Below are 16677 nucleotides of genomic sequence, written 5' to 3'. Positions count from 1 at the left end.
CTACGGCCCATTCACCAATAGAATTTGCGTCTTCAAGCAAACCTTTGGACAGATTGTGTGTGCCTTCCTAATCAATATGTGATAATTTAAACTTAAGCTTCTTGTTCTTGCCCAGCACAAGGTCCTCCAGTGTTTCCAAAAAGGCTGTCCTAGGAATTCACCTCTCTTGCTGTCACATGATGAAAAAAGTATCCCGGAAAAAGGCAAGACTTTAAAAATAAATTCTCTCCCAAGACTGAAGTGCTTCTTTGAGCCTTTTCCTGCAGCCCCTGCCTCAGTCAAAGGGCTGACGTATGGAGTCGAGCTGTGATGGAGCTACAGCAGCACCCCCACATGTACAAACCAGAAAGAGGAGCCACAAGGCTGAAGTTTTTTTATGATTTGAAACTCGACTGCTTTGTGATCACTGTGACCAAGACAGCCACCAATCACCACTTTGCCCAAGGATCCCTCTCTGTTTACAAAAAATAAATCTAGGAGACCACCTTTCCTAGCCAGCTCCCTTAGTATCTGCACCAAGAAGTTATCTTCAGCATGCTTCAGGAATTTCCTGGACCTGTTTGCGTCCACTGTGTGATATTCCCAGTTGATGTCTAGGAAGTTAAAATCACCCATAGGACAAGGGCTGATCTAGCTGATCTAGAGATATCCCTTAATTCTTTGCCAATGATGTCATAGATCTGTAACTGGGTCAACACTGTTCACTCCTCTTGTTTATTCCTCATACTGCACGCATTTCAAATGAGCTCCAGTACACTCATTGTGGAGTAGGCTGAAGGACCTCACTAGCCTCACACTGTCCCTCAAACATTGGTGTATCACCTCCAGGCTTATCTCTAGTGAGCCTGGTTTTATCCCTTCCCTCCTTCAAATGTAGTTTAAAGCTCTTTCAATGAGCCCTGCTAAATCTCATGCAAAGATCCGTTTCCCCCACTAAGAAAGGTGTACCTTGTCTGTCGCCTGCAGGCCTGGTGTTGCATAAACTGACCCATGATAAAAAAAACCCAAAAGTCTGTTGGTGACACCAGTGTCATGGCTTGATGGGTGGGGGTTCTGGTAGCAGGAGAGGGGCTTTGCTCCCTGTGACCTCCCTGGTTTTGGAACTGGGTTAGACTTGGTTCTGGCCACCAGATCGGACTGCCATCCCCCTCGGGGTTGAGCCAATCAGTGCCTCTGCGAATTGCCCTATTTAAGTCAGGACAAAGGAACCGGAAAAGGTGCTTCGCCCAGGATCGAGCAGAGAAGGGAGGAGGGCACTGCCCCCGCTCCCTGGCTCCCGGCCAGGCAGCTGCCTGCGTCGGGCCGGCGCTGCCCACGGAGAATGGCGGCGGCGGAGCCAGCTGGGGAACTCGGGGGCACCCCACTCCTGGGGTGCCCACTGGGCTGAGTTCACCTGGAGAGGACTGAGATCTGAGAGAAACAGCTGCATCGACAGCAGGTCAGTGAGGATGGAGCGGGAGGAGGTGTGCCGGAGCCGAGTTTCCCCTGCAGCTGGTGGTGAGATAGCAGGCGGCCCCCCTGCAACCAGGACGGCCTCGGTGGAGCAGAGACCCACTCGCAGCCCGTGGGGAGAAGATGCCTGAGCCTGAGGATGGTCATGTTGGGGTGCACGACAAGGCAGAGAGGCATCTGGAGTCTGCGTGACGACCCACGCCGGAGCGAGTGGCTACAGCTCCCTAAGTACCCGAGACTGTGGTAAAGCCCACACTGGGGCAAATCCGATGGGGAAGGATTGTTTCCTGTGGGCTGGACTCACGCTGGAGAAGTTCATGGATTTTTCCTAGTGGGCAGGGGATCCACTGGAGCAGGGGAAAAGGGTGTAAGGACTCCTTCTCCTTTAAGAAAGAAGCAGCAGTAACAGCATGGAATGAACTGACCTGCACTCCCCCAGTCCCTGCCCCCTGTGCTGCCGGGGGGAGGAGGTAGAGCCGGGAGGAAAAGGAAAGGGGGTGGGGGGAGGAAGGTGTCAGTTTTAAGATCTGGTTTTGTTTCTTTTTATCCTCTCAAGTAACTGGTTTTGTTTCCCTTTGTCCTTTTAAGCAACTGTCAATAAATTGTTTTGCTTTTAAGAAAGCCAAGTCTGTTCTGCCCGGGACCATGGTCAGTGGGTGCTCCCTCTGTTCTTGTCTCAACCCTCAGTCCCTTTATTCTATTTTTCTCCTCTCCACTTTACTGGAGAAGGAGAGACTGTGTGAGTTTTAGTTGCTGGATCAGCCTAAAACCACGACAACCAGTCAAGGAGCCAGGCATTAATCAGCTGGGTCTTCTTGCTTCTTTCCTCACCATTCCCTGCAAATGGAAGGAGAAAGGAAAACACTACCTGTGCTCCTGATCCCTTAGCCAATCATTCCAAAGCTCTGAAGTCTCTTTTAATTGCCCTTGGACTTCTTATGCAGCTTCATTGCTGTCTACATGAAAGAACAACAATGGATAATTGAGGACTGTACCAGAGCAGGAAGTGTTATCACCACATCTTTAACCTGGACCCCAGGGAGGTCCAGGTAAGTGGGTCAGGTCAGCATATGTATTATGTTTATACATTGTAGGTTCCATATGTGTAATGAAAGCAATTTAATAATACGTAGCCAAGAAATTGAAAATTACTGCTATTACAGGGAAGAATCATAGAATCATAGAATGGTTTGGATTGGAAGGGACCTTAAAGATCATCTAGTTCCAACCCCCCTGCCATGGACAGAGACACTTTGCCCTAGATTAAATTGCTCAAAGCCTCATCCAACCTGGCCTTGAACACTTCCAGGGATGGGGCAGCCACAACTTCTCTGTGCAATCTCTTCCAGTGCCTCGCCACCCTCAATGTAAAGAATTTCCTCCTTATATCTAATCAAAATCTCCCCTCTTTCAGTTTAAATCCGTTGCCCCGTGTTCTATCACCACATACCCTTGTAAAAAGTCCCTCTCCAGCTTTCTTGTAGGCTCCCTTTAGGTACTGGAAAGCTGCTACAAGATCACCCTGGAGCCTTCTCTTCTCCAGGCTGAACAACCCTGACTCTCTGAGCCTGTCTTCATGGGACAGGTGCTCCAGCCCTCAGATCATCTTTGTGGCCCTCCTCTGGACCTGCTCCAATAGCTCCATGTCCTTCTGATGCTGGGGACCCCAGAGCTGAATGCAGTATTCCAGGTGGGGTCTCATGAGAGCAGAGGTGCAGAAGCCCCTCCCTCGATCTGCTGCCCACACTGCTTTGGATGCAGCCCAGCGTACGGTTGGCTTTCTGGGCTGAAAGTATGCATTGACAGGTCATGTTGAGCTTCTCATCCACCAGCACTCCCAAGTCCTTTTTCTCAGGGCTGCGCTCAATCCATTCTCCGTCGAGTCTGTATTTGTGCATGGGATTGCCCGGAATCATGTGCAGGACCTTGCACTTGGCCTTGTTGAACTTTATGAGATTTGCACAGGCCCACCTCTCCAGCCTTTCAAGGTCCCTCTGGATGGCACCCCTTCCTGCCAGCATGTTGACCACACCACACAGCTTGGTCTCATCAGCAAACTTGCTGAGGGTGCACTCGATCCCACTGTCCATGTCACTGACAAAGATATTAAATAGCACCAACCCCAGTACTGACCCCTGAGGAACACTACTCGTCACTGGCCTCCACTTGGGCACTGAGCTCTTGACCGCAACTCTTTGAGTGCGACAATCCAGCCAATTCCTTATCCACCAATTGATCCATCCATCAAACCCATGTCTCTCCAATTTAGAGACAAGGATGTCGTGTGGGACAGTGTCAAGTGCTCTGCACAAGTCCAAGTAGATCATGTCAGTTGCTCTTCCCTTATCCACCAGTGCTCTAACCCTGTTGTAGAAGGCCACCAAATCTGTCAGGCTCAAATTGCCCTTAGTGAAGCCATGTTGGCTGTCACCAATTACCTCTTTATTTCCCATGTGTCTTAGTATAGTTTCCAGGAGGATCTGCTTCATGATCTTGCCAGGCACAGAGGTGAGACTGACTAGCCTGTAGTTCCCCGGGTCTTCCTTTTTCCCTTTTTAAGAATGGGGGCTATGTTTCCCCTTTTCCAGTTGGTGGGAACTTCACTGGACTGCCATGTCTTCCCCAATAGGATGAATAATGGCTTAGCAACTTCATCTGCCAGCTCCCTCAGGACCCACGGATGCATCTTATCAGGTCCCACAAACTTGTGCTTCTTCAAGTTCCTCAGATGGTCTCGAACCTGATCTTCTCTGACAGCAAGTGATTCTTCATTCTCCCAGTCCCTGCCTTCGCCTTCTGTGACTCGGACAGTGTGGCTAGAGCAATTGCCAGTGAAGACCGAGGCAAAAAAGTCATTGAGTACCTCAGCCTTCCTCATATCTCAGATAGTCAGGTCTTCTGTTTCCTTCTGGACATGGCCCACATTTTCTCTAGTTCTGTTTTTATCGCTGACATACCATAGAAGCTTTTCATGTTGCCCTTGAGGTCCCTGGCCAGATTTAATTCTATCAGGGCTTTAGCTTTCCTAACCTGATCCCTGGCAAGGGAAGAAATGATGAGGTGGGAGCAACAAGTCAAGTGCAAAGATGCAAGACAAGCTTCCTCCTGTAAATGCTTTTGTGCAATTTCACATGCAAGGAAGGTACACAGTCAGTCCTGTCTTCAGCTGTCTGGAGAGTAACTGCTTTTGATCCTGAACACCAAGGCTGACCCCAGCTCCTCACAGCAGAACTGAGCTGAGACATTTCCGAGTTCTCTTGGTGCATCTGTCCCGAGCACTTAGCAGGCAAACTACCAAGCCTGGATGCAGCAGCGGCATTTTGAAGTAGCAAAGTGCTAAGGGGCAGCTGAGGTATGAGAGCAATCCTGTGTTCAGCAGGATCAGGCCGCTCTGACCTGCATTATCCTGAGCAGCGTTAGCAGCATAAGCCGCCTTCTCCCACTCCCTGCTGTACCTGGGAGTACAGACACTGTACTGTGTCGCTGCCGCCTCGGGGACGGAGAGAAGAACGACACAGAATTCAGGTGCAGGAGAAAATGCCAACGCCAACAGCAGGAGCAGCAGCAGCAGTATCAGCAGCGGCAGCAGCAGCATCAGCCGTTTATTAATTACAAATCCGTATATATATATAACATGGTTCACAAGGATGGCCAAGGCAATTGGTCACTTGACCATCCACCTCCCAGAGTGATGGGCTGAATGCTACAACACCCATTTCAAAACAACTTTCCCAGTGTGCCATAAACAAGACTGCATAACAAGCTACAGGTGCAAGATAAAGTCTTAGTTTACAAAAACCTCAAACTGTTTCTCAGCCAGCCTGCGTGGGAAAAAGAACTTCCACGGGACGCTGCAGTAGCTGGAAAATTTCTGCTTCTAGCCTTTTTGTATCCACAGTACTGTTCCTCCTGGTTTGGAGAAAACAGAAGTGGCTTTGTAGCTGATTTTGCCATTGGAGTCTTAAATGTGCTGCACACCATGCTGATCCTTGTTCTACCTGTGGTCCATGGGCTTGAGTACTTCGGTCCAGGGTGAACTTGCTTCACTTGGATGAACTGGGACATTATGGGGCCCTGTGGGCAATGAGATCTCCAGGTTCTCACCTAGGTCTTGTCTGTACTAGGAGACTCGTACAAAGTCTGAGGCAAGAGAACAAAAGCTACTAATGGGCCACCCTGAAAGAGGTTGTGTTTTATTTCTTTTCTTTTTTTTTTTTTTCTCTTACCATTAAAATTTCTCCACTTTGTCGTGTACCATCTAAGTCCTGTATTATCAAAAAAAAAAAAAAAATCAATGCTATTTCAAATCTCTAGTGGCTTGAAGACTGCTTCTCAACCATGGAGTGAGGCAGCTGTTCCACTCATCCTAACTTCAGTATCACTTTCCTGCTCAGTTTAATGTTTCTCCACATAAATGTCTTAGTATTCAATGAAATCTCCCCTCGGTATTTTCTGGGAACCTTGTATTGTCCTAGGAATCATCCTGTGGTACTCAAGGTAAGTGCCTTTCAGGAGGTCATCAGTAATACACCCTTTAACACTGCTACTACCATCTTAGTGGAGTTCCTGCTGCACCTCTGCATCTTTTCTAATCAGCGTGGCTGGCTGACAAAATTATTTGAGATAATATTGCAGATGTCATTGCAGATGTAGAGGCCACTGAAGAGGTAAATACCACTGCAGACAATACTACAGATGTAATTGCAGATACCAATGCCAAAGCAGATGTTATTGCAGGTGTAGATAGATACCTTTGAAGGTGCAAATTTCATTGCAGATGCCATTGCAGGTGCCGTTGCAGATGCAGATACAATCACAGATGCCATTGCAGAAGCTGGTGTCATTGCAGATACAATAGCAGATGCACACTGCATTGCAGATGACTGTGCAGATGTAGGTGCCATTGCAGATGCAGGGATGAAAACAAAGGCAGATACAGTTGCAGATAACGCTGGAGATGCAGGTGCTGTTACAGATGTAGATACTGTTACAGATGTAGCTACTGTTGCAGACAGATGGGGTCACCATTGCAAATACTATTACAAATGCCAATGAAGAGACCAATGCAGATGCCACTGAAGATACCATCTCAGATACACGTACCAGTGCAGAGGCCATTGCAAATACAGATATAATTTCATATGCAAAAGGGGACAGAGATGCCATTGGAGATGCAGACACCATAGCAGATACAATTGCAGATGCAAATACCCTTCCAGGTGCCACTGCAGATACCATTACTAGATGCCACTTCAGACACCACAGCAGATGCAGATATCACTGGAAATGTAGATACCAGTGCAGACAAAATCACAGATGCAGATACCATTTCAGCTGCCAACAGCCACTGCAAATTCCTTTGCAGATGCAGGTATCATTGCAGATGCCATCACAGACGTTGATACTGTTGTAGCTATTGATACAGTTGATACACTTCACATGCTGATACACATAGCCATGCAGATACCAATATCGTTATAGATACCAGTGCCAGCACCAGTACAGATTGTGATGCCATCGCAGATAGTCATGTCAATACTGGTACCATGAGAGGTACCCTTGCAGATGCTATTACAGGTAGAGATAAAATTGCATGTACACATCTAGAAACCAAATATAAACACATGTGCAGATACAAACACTATTACCAATACAGACACAGATACCATTAGAGACAGAGGTACCATCACGAACACAGAGACTGGTACCATCACAGATACCATCAGAGAAACTGATATAATTTCAGACACATATATACACTCAGTTGCAGATATGATTGCAAATACGCAATTGCAAATTGCAAAGGCATAAAATATGTACAATTGCAGACACAATTAAAGATAAAGAAAAAAATAAACATGCTAATACAGATACACATACAGTCACAGACACTGTGATAAATGAGTGAGTCCCAAACAGAACTCCAATTAAAGTTTACCATTTATTAGGCAAATAAAAGCAAGCAAACAGCACTGGGTGCGCCGGGAGTCTCCGCTCCACCAAGACGCACACCCGCCGTGGCAGTTTTTCTTGTATTTATACAAACACACTCATAGCCCCCCCAAAAGGTCAGTCTCTCGCAGGAAATCATTTCCATAGTCCCTGCCTCAGGCTCCTCCTTGACACACCATCTGGTGATCGTGGGCAGGGGTCTTCAGGATGAAGGCCGGAGGACTTCCTCACTGTGCACTTTTCACCTCTTCCCTAAAATTATTTGGCTGTGTTCGCAAAGCCAAACTGGTTCCAGCCTAGCCTATCCTTGAGTGGACATCTGGTTGTTTCTTTCCTGTCACTGTCTGAAGACAAATGTTAGTTTTTGTTAGTTCTTATCTTGCCTACATGGGCTAGTTTTTGTTTTTTCTTCCTCTTTACAAATGTGTGGGTCCTGAGTTACAATTTTGCTGGTATTTGCCTTATTTCTCTCACCAGCCTCCTTCCTGGGCAGCCAGCAGGGACTATGACTTCACAACTCAATAAAGGCAATCAATAATTCATATAATAGTTAATGTAGCAGTTAGTATTTAATATTTAGACAATAACTTGTTATTATTTAATATTTAAACAATAACTAATATATATATCCTCTTATGTGATTTTATATCTACTCCTATATTCCTTCTATCAGTTTCCCCTTTTTATTAAATCAAGTAAATTCTTTTACTTGCGTAAGTTTCCTGATTGATATAACACTTTGTGCACTGAAGATACCCTCTTAAACATGCACCAAACCCATATGTACAGCAGTGTTAGTGACAATATTAAAGCAGCTGTAGCTATTAACAGTATTATAACAGGATGTTCTAAATGACTGAAAAATCCTGAAGTGGAGGGTGACCATCTAAAGAGTGCTTCCCAACATCTATGCTCTCCATCCTTTTCTACTTTTCACCATTTCCTTTTTTCTTGTTTTGCATCATGATGAACTGTCACCAGAGTTCTCTAATCTGCAGTGACAGAGCATCCTGCGTGTCACTCTGGTGGTCGGCAGCATCACGAGGCATTTCGCAGGTTCACGTTTTTGCATTTCCCAGAGATCTTGAACTAAGACAATCACTTATCTTGAATAGGCACACCCTGCTCCTCGCCACCTATTTGCACATCCATTGTCCCTTATTGACATGAATCAAATGAACATTTTTCACAGACACCATCACCTATACAATTGCAGATGCAATTACAGATATAAATATATTATACATACAATTACAGATACAAGTTCTCAACACAGACACAAGCACGTATATTCCAGGTGCATATATCGTAGCATATACCACTGCACATTCAGACACTGTTGCAGACCCCTTCATTCCTTCAAACTTTCAGTCCTCTTCTCCTCCTTCCTGTCTTCTCTCCCTCCTTTCCTTCCTCCCTTCCTCCCTTCCTTCCTTCCTTCCTTCCTCCCTCCCTCCTTCCTTCCTTCCTTCCTGATCCCCTTACTCAGACTAGGAGGACAGAGAATACTACCTATGCTCCTGATCCTTTTAATGTTGCTCTGAGGGACATAAAGTCTCTTTTGCTGAATCTAAGTTGCCTTGTTGCAGTGTTATTAAACCCTATATGGAATAGTAGGAGTGAATGATCAAGTTGGATCAACTTTGTATGGTCAGCATTTCCTGGATCCTGTCCGTTACTATTGTGCTCTTCATTCTCCAGCCCGAGAGCATCCTGTCTGTTAGGTAGGGACACTTCAGGGGAAGGGAGAAGGGTCTTTCTGCCCTGAGCAGAAACAAGGGTCCCTTCTCCTTCATCTCATGGGTTACTTGTGTCAGTCAGCTTGAGATTAATTCAAGCTTAACTTCACCTTGCACAGCCTTAAGGCAGGGCTGTCACTCAGCCTGGGAGAGTGCACAGTACCTCATATCGATCTCCTCCTCACATTTCCAGACACTGCGCTGCCAGTTGGGCTCCTTTTGTAACATAGCTACTAGTTTGAAGAGTTCTTTTAGCTGGGACTCTTGCAGGTATGACCGCTGCCTTCAGGTAGCAAGGGTAGAGAGGCCTTATGGAGAGATCTTGATAGATTAGAGCACTGAGCAATCATCAACCGTATGAAATTTAACAAGGACAAATGCTGGATTCTGCACCTGAGATGGTATGATCCTGGATGTACGTATAGAAGAGGCTGGACTGCAGCCCTGCAGAAAGGAGACTGGGGGTTTTGATTGATACTAAGCTCTGTATGAGTCAACCATGTGCCCTGGCAGCCAAAGGGGTGAACTCTGTCTTGTGGTGCATTAAGCACAGCACAGCTAACCGGTTGAAAGAAGTGATTGTCCCACTCTACTCAGCATTGATGCAGCCTCAGCTTGAGTACTGTGAGCAGTTTTGGGGCTCCACAATATCAGAAGGATATAAAAATATTAGAATGTGTCCAAAGGAGTGCAACAAAGACAGTGAGTGGACCAGAGGGCAACTAGGGTTGTTGAGAATAATAAGTTGTTCATCACAGAGCAGAGGAGACTGATAGATGATCTCATTGCTGTCTACAACTTCCTCATGAAGGAGAACAGAGAGGGACACGCTGATGTCTTCTCTCTAGGACACAAGGGAGTGGCTTAAAACTGCGTCAGGGAAGTTCAGATTGGCTCTCCGGAAAAAGTTCTTCACTGAGAGGGTGGTCAAGCACTGGAACAAGCTCTCCAGGGAAGTGATCATGGCCTCTAGCCTGTTGGTGTTCAAGAAGTGTTTGCACAACACTCTTAGATATATGGTATAACTTTTAAGTTGCCCTGTGTGGAGTCAGGAGTTGAACTTGATGATCCTCATGACTCTCTTCCAACTCAGGATATTCTGTGATTCTATGACAAGCCTCCACAACAACAAGGTGCCTGCTCCTGCCCAATCAGCTACTCAGCCACCATGGACATCATGAGGACCTGCACAAGATAGGTTTTTCCTCCTGAGCTATCAGCAGCCAGTTGGAAATCTGGAACCATGGAAATCCGACACTAGCAGCACCAACAGCAGTTGACATGTGCTGAGAGGAATGCAAGGCTTGTAAGGTCTGAGAGAGTTTCTGGGCCCCTGAAATCCTTGGGCTGTGTGAGTGGGGAGGGAACAGGTGACAGTAAGAATGACCATCTGCTGGAGGACACCAAGATTGTGCAGGACTGCAGCTTCACCAACCAGACGACCCTCCCTTAGGCCCTCATCACTGGTCATAATTCCTCCTCTCTCCCCAGGGAACTCAAACAATGGTGACCACCTGGCAGAAAGCTGTGTCCTCTGCATCCTCTGTGGTATTAGCACCAGCTGGGTCCGGTGCAGCTACCCAGACAGAGCTCTCAAGGGAACATGCAGCCACCCAGATCTCCAGCTGCAGAGTGTGTCCAAGGTTTCTACTGGTGTAGAAACTGGGAAGTAGCAAGAATGTCTGTGGGAGATATGCACCCATGTAGAAGAACTGCTCAGCTTGGTGGCTGAGCTTTGGGAGGAAGCGGACAGGTTGAGGAGCATCCAGGAGTCCAAGGAGGTCGACTGGTGGAACCATACTCTGCCCTCATAGGAAGAGAATGTCAACTAGGCACAACACATGACAAGGGGGGATCCTACACTCCATCAGGCAGAAAGCCATCACTTTAGGGACAGCAGTGAATGGAAAAAATTCTCTGTGCAGGGCAGTGGCAAAAGCTTCTCGCCTACCTTGCCTTCTCAGGTGCCCTTATGCAACAGATACGAGGCTCTGGAATTGTAAGGACAGGGACATGATGAGGAGAAGTCACATCCTCATCTACGCTAGAGGAGTCACCAAGGTCAGGTCAGACTATCCCCTGCATCATGACCACCTCCATGAAGATAAAAAGGCCAGTTTTGCCATCTGATCCTACCCTATCATGTAGTCAGCTATCAGAGACATCACAACCACCTGCACAAATCAGGTGCCTGTTCCTGCCCTATCATCTACTCAGGAACCTGTGACATCACAAGAACATGAACAAGCTATGGAAAACAGTGCAAAATGGATGAAAAGTCTTACACTTTTTCTACAACTGGGGATCTGGCACATATTTTGGGAGCTTCCTCCAGGTGTTGCTGCAAAAAAATGTCTCAGTGGTGGACATCACAGGAAGGTTTAACTCACTCTGCTGCTACCTCAACCTCAAAGAGCATCAGTTTGTCAGGGCCTTTACACTTCCTTTATTGTACTGTGTTCCAACCAGCAGTAATAACAACAAGATCTAATAAGCCACACAATCAGCATTGAAATAAAGACTGACCAGAACAAGCATGTCTGCTTTTGCTTTAGTAATGTGGCTGTGAAGGTGCCTCTTTGGCTCAATAAACCTCATATATTTTAAGAAACCACACCAAAATGGTAGTGGAGTAAAGCTATGGACACCTGTGCTTGTACATGAGGCCCAGGCTGGCATTGGTCTTCCTGGTTTTCAAGGTGTTCCTGTGACGTGGGGTGATGGGTGTTGTCCTCTCTTCGGAAAGGCCATCCCATTTTTGAAAAGGGGTTGGAAATTGTTTAGAAAAAAAAAGATGTTTGGCTATGTTTCCAAGGGCATCATGGATAAGTTGGAAACGTCATCAGATGAGGAGAGCTTAGCTCTTGCTTATATTCAAAGAAAAAGAAAGAGAGCCATGTCCCACCCTCAAGAGGAAGAAAAATAACAGTAAGAAACAGAATACTCAGAGAAAAAGGTCATGTTTTACCACTAGAAAATGAAATCTATTTGAAAAAGGATGGCTGTCGCTCCTCACTCCTCAGAATAATGTACCAAATCCCAGCGGGATTTGTGTGAGGTGTCCCAGCACAGAGCAGCACTGAGAAAAGCCTGTTTATTGAGGTGCCTTCACTTTCTGCTATTGCAGATTCTGCACCGCTGCACTTTTTCATGGCGAGTGTCGTGGTTTTTGGACTGAGGGTCGAGACAAGAACCAAGAGGGAGCACCCACCAACCATGGTCCCGGGCAAAACATGACTGAGGCTTTCTTCATAAAACGAAACAATTTATTAACAGTTACTTAACAGGAGACATAAGGGAACGAAACCGGTTACTTGAGAGGAGAAAAAAGAAAACAAGGCCAGATCTTAAAACGGCGAGGAATGGGGAATATCATGTACGTCTGAACAACAGCCTGGTGCCTCAGTGCTGCAAGATTGAAAAACGTGATGAGTCCAGTCTCGGCATCAGTGAGGCCATGGGCTTAATGAACTGCTCACTGCCCTCTGTTTTCAGTCATCTGAACGTTATGCTAGGGGACCAACTGAGAAGCCAGAGCAACAAGAGCAACCTCTATCATACCTTCATTAAATTGCTTCTCAATTACAGTCATGACACATTGTCCATGCGCTTCTCCTCAGGGCTAATTCAGCTGTTGCTGAACAGTGCTTACACAGCATCAAGACCTTTTCTGCTCCTCATGCTGGCCCACTGAACAGTGGGCTGAGGGTGCACAAGAAGTTGAGGGGAGACACATCTGGGACAGCTGATCCCAGCTGACCAAAGGGATGTCCCGCACCAGATGATGTTGAGAGTTATGGTGTTTGTCTTCTCAAGTAACCGTTAGGTGTGACGGAGTCCTGCTTTCTTGGACATGGCTGAATGTTTGCCTGTCGATAGGAAGTAGTGAATTAATTCCTTATTTTGCTTTGCTTATGTGTGCAGCTTTTATCTAAACTATGCTGTGAAAAATGCAGCAAAAGCCTAGTTTAGGGAGCATTTTAAGACGAAGCTCAGCATCCAGGTGTGGAGACACTTTACAGCACCCTCAGTTGGTGAGTGCCCATCAATTAGGACCCATCAAGGGCCAATTAGTTAGTTCGAGTGAGGACCTTTGTTTCTCCTGTCTACATCACATTTGCTTGTCAGGCTTGTGTCCCTGGAGATGCTCTTGATGGCTTCCCTCTCTTCTCGGGTATCCCAGTTGAGGAGCTCCATGGCCAGAGCATCCTGATCCCACTGCAAGAAACGTTCCCTCACTCCACGGACCCTCCCCATCTGTGCGACTGGCTGGGTCAGGCTCCCGTCACCTCCCGCACCGTGCATCAGTCAGGTCAGCATCACTGTCTGTCACCAGCCATGGCCATGGGCTTCCCCAGCCCTCTGGAGCCCCGCTGCTGGTCAGAGAAACCCCGGGCCTGACTCCTGCCTGCTGACACTATGAGCATCCATGGCTGTGCCCAGGCGTGGAGCTCAGGCAGTGCTGGTGCCTGGCGGGGTTTGCTGTTGATAGCACCCAGACACTTGTGTGATGGCTCTGTGTCACAGTGTCACACAGTCTTGAGTGGCACTTTGTCTTTATTTGGAGAGAAATGGCTGATCCCTGAAGCTGTCAGTGGGGTTTCCGTCACTGCATGCCCAGCCTGTCCCTCTCTCAGGAAGCTGGGGCAGTGGGTGCAGGAGATGGGGGCTGTTTATGTTGGGGATGAAGGATGCTGGACTGGGCCTGCAGTCACCGGGCAGCCAGGGCTGGGCCAGGGAGAGGCAGGGTGTGCTGGTTTTCCAGGTGTGGTGTCAAGTCGGGCTGTTGGGTGCGCCAGGGTGGTTGGTCCAGCTGTCCAGGCGCGAGGGGCAGCCACTGCAGTCAGTCAGGGCTACTGGAGCCATGGAGAGACACCTGTGGAGAAAGGAGGCTGCTGAGGCCCTCGGCTGCAGATGGAACACAGGGACTCTCTAGACTAGAAATGCTCTGCGGCTCCAAGCAGCCATCTAAGAAAACAATGGTGGGGAAGGCAGAGACTGACTCTTTTCTCTTCCTCCTCTGTCAGCCCACTACACAGCACAATGGTGTCCCAAGCAGCAGAGAAACCAGAACTCCCATGTTTCCCATCCTCTGCGGAACATGGCCCAGATGCCTCGTTCCCAAGAGGACAAATTTCCAAAATTCCTGGCAGTTGGGTGTGGTGAGAGATGAGCAATAACTCACCACATCCACAGAGGTTTACAAGCGCCTCTCTGGGACACCGCTGGCTATAACATCCACAGCACAGAGCTAACAGACATCCTCAGCCACTCCTGGCTCCTTTGGCAACACTCACCCTGCACTAACCGTTTCAGCTTTGGCTGCTGACGTGACGTGCAAGAGCGGGCACTGGGGGAAGAGCCAGATGACACACAGCCATCCTGACGGGGGACAGCGGCTGGCCATGGGACAGCAATTACCTGGCGTGCCGGTGGCTTGCGTCGCCTCCGTTTCTACACACGAGGCTGGCAGTGAGCCCCTGCTTCTTCTGCAAACGCCTCGTTCTACACAGCCTCCTGGTCCATCTCTTGAGAAAGCAAGCGGGACAGTTGGGTCAGATGGAAGCGTTCCCCCTCAGGGAGATGGCATCTTCAGGAGTCAACACTTTTCAAAGACATTGATGAGGTTTAGAAAAAAACAGCTGAGCTTTTGGGGCTGTGCCTAGCCACTGCTCGAAACAGCAGCCACATCTGTGCTGCTGGGAGCCCAGGAAATCACATGCAATCTTCGAGTTTGCAGTGCCCACCGTGCGCTTTGGGCCACCTGCCGGGTGATGCTAAATGCCTTCCTTCAAAGAGGACGGGAAGAAGCTGCAGCCAGACCAGCTGAGGAAACAGCCCTTCGGAGAAGGGCTCCTCCGCAAGGCCCTCATGCCCTTTCCTCTAAGCACCAGCAACGGTCACATTCGTCCCATCCCAGGTCTCGGTCTGCAGATGGGAAATTGAGCACACCCAAAAAAGCCTGCTGCATCAGCACCTCCACCCGACTTCCAGCACTAGGAAAGGGCAGCCAGCGTGGCTTGGGACCTTGCTCCCGCCTGGAACTGGCGCTGCGGGCAAGCAGTGTTGCACATGAGCAGAACACAAGTTCAGCACGCGCCAGGCCCCCCAACCTGCTGACCAACATCTGCAGGAACCAGCTCTGAGCCACAGTGGTCAACCTGGGGCAGCAGCTGCCCCTGGCACTCAGCTTGAGCCACAACTGGCAGCAGAGGCTCTGCACCAGCCCCTGCAAGGCCTGAAACCCAGCATCGCTGCTGCGAGGCTCCCTTCGATCGGTCCCTTCCTGCTGTGCAGGCTACTGCCTGTCCAGAGGTGGGTCTAAAACCTCCGGCTGCCAAGTCTCACGGCTAAGGCAGAGTGAACCATACCCATGGTGTTGTCTCTGCCATGCCTCCAGGATTTGCCTGAGGACTTCAGATGGCTCCAGGGACTTTTTGCCTCTTTCAGCTTGGTACGTTCCTCTTGGAGGACCTTAACAGAAAGTAGTTGGTTGAGTTTGACGTGAACAGGTTACAGAAAACCAGTGCTCAGCCCGTGAGTTCAGCAGAGACAACTACTCACCCCTGCGACGTCAGCCGGGCTGTGGTGCAGTGTCCAGCTGAGGAGCTGGAGAAGTCCTCCCTACGAGCACATCTCTAAGGGAGAGGCTCCCAGCTGGCTGACCTTTGGGCATCGAGCTGGCAGTATCAAAGGGAGGAAAAAGCCATGATGTACCCACACCATCTCCTAGAGGCTCGGTCGTGGAACCCAGCCAGGAGGCTGGATCACCTTCACCAACAGGCACGGCTGCAAAGAAGCACAGGACAGGACAGAACAGCTCCCACCGTTCAAGATACTCCTTGAGATAGGAGTGGCATGGAGTGCCATCCAGAGGCGGGATTACTCCGTGGCATTCGTCTCTCCCTTCCACTCAGGAGCATGGGGCAAAGGGTTACCGCATGCCTGCAGTGGCACCATGCTGGAATGAAACGAACCACGCAGAGAAAGTAGTCCCTGGAGCTCACACCAGCTCTAAACTCAAGCCCGAAAAGCCCGCTGCCTTGGCAGCTGGCACCAGTAGTAGCTCAGGCTTGGAGGGACTGGCAAAGACAGCTCGGCAAGGCAAAGTATCCCGGGCACATCACTGAGCCTGATCTGTTCCCCTTCTGCCCTTCTCTGTGTCTGTACATTGGCCACGAAAGGAGTGACTTGCATTTCACATGGAAAGAAGATTAAAAAGTAAATGTTCATTCCTTCCCCTGACATAGATAGCCCTGAGGCTCAAGGCCAAGAAGTTGGGAAGCCATCAACCTTGACAGCACCTTAAGTAAAATTGCATATGGATAAATTCTTGCCACATAGTCAGTGTTTATTCCTGCAAGGAAATGGACATCAAAAACTTACATCCAGAATGCCCCCATGGCTCAGAACCAGCACTCAGTCAAGGAGCTCGAGAAGCACTGCCACCTCCATCATTGAGAAGCAAAAACTGATGAGAAACATTGCCATGGCATGTTGGGCACCTCATTCACCTTAGTGAACTGTAGGCACT

This window comes from Tauraco erythrolophus, chromosome 12 (assembly GCF_009769465.1).
Source record: "Tauraco erythrolophus isolate bTauEry1 chromosome 12, bTauEry1.pri, whole genome shotgun sequence".
Classification (NCBI taxonomy): domain Eukaryota; kingdom Metazoa; phylum Chordata; class Aves; order Musophagiformes; family Musophagidae; genus Tauraco; species Tauraco erythrolophus.
Note: the sequence above shows the minus strand (reverse complement) of the source record.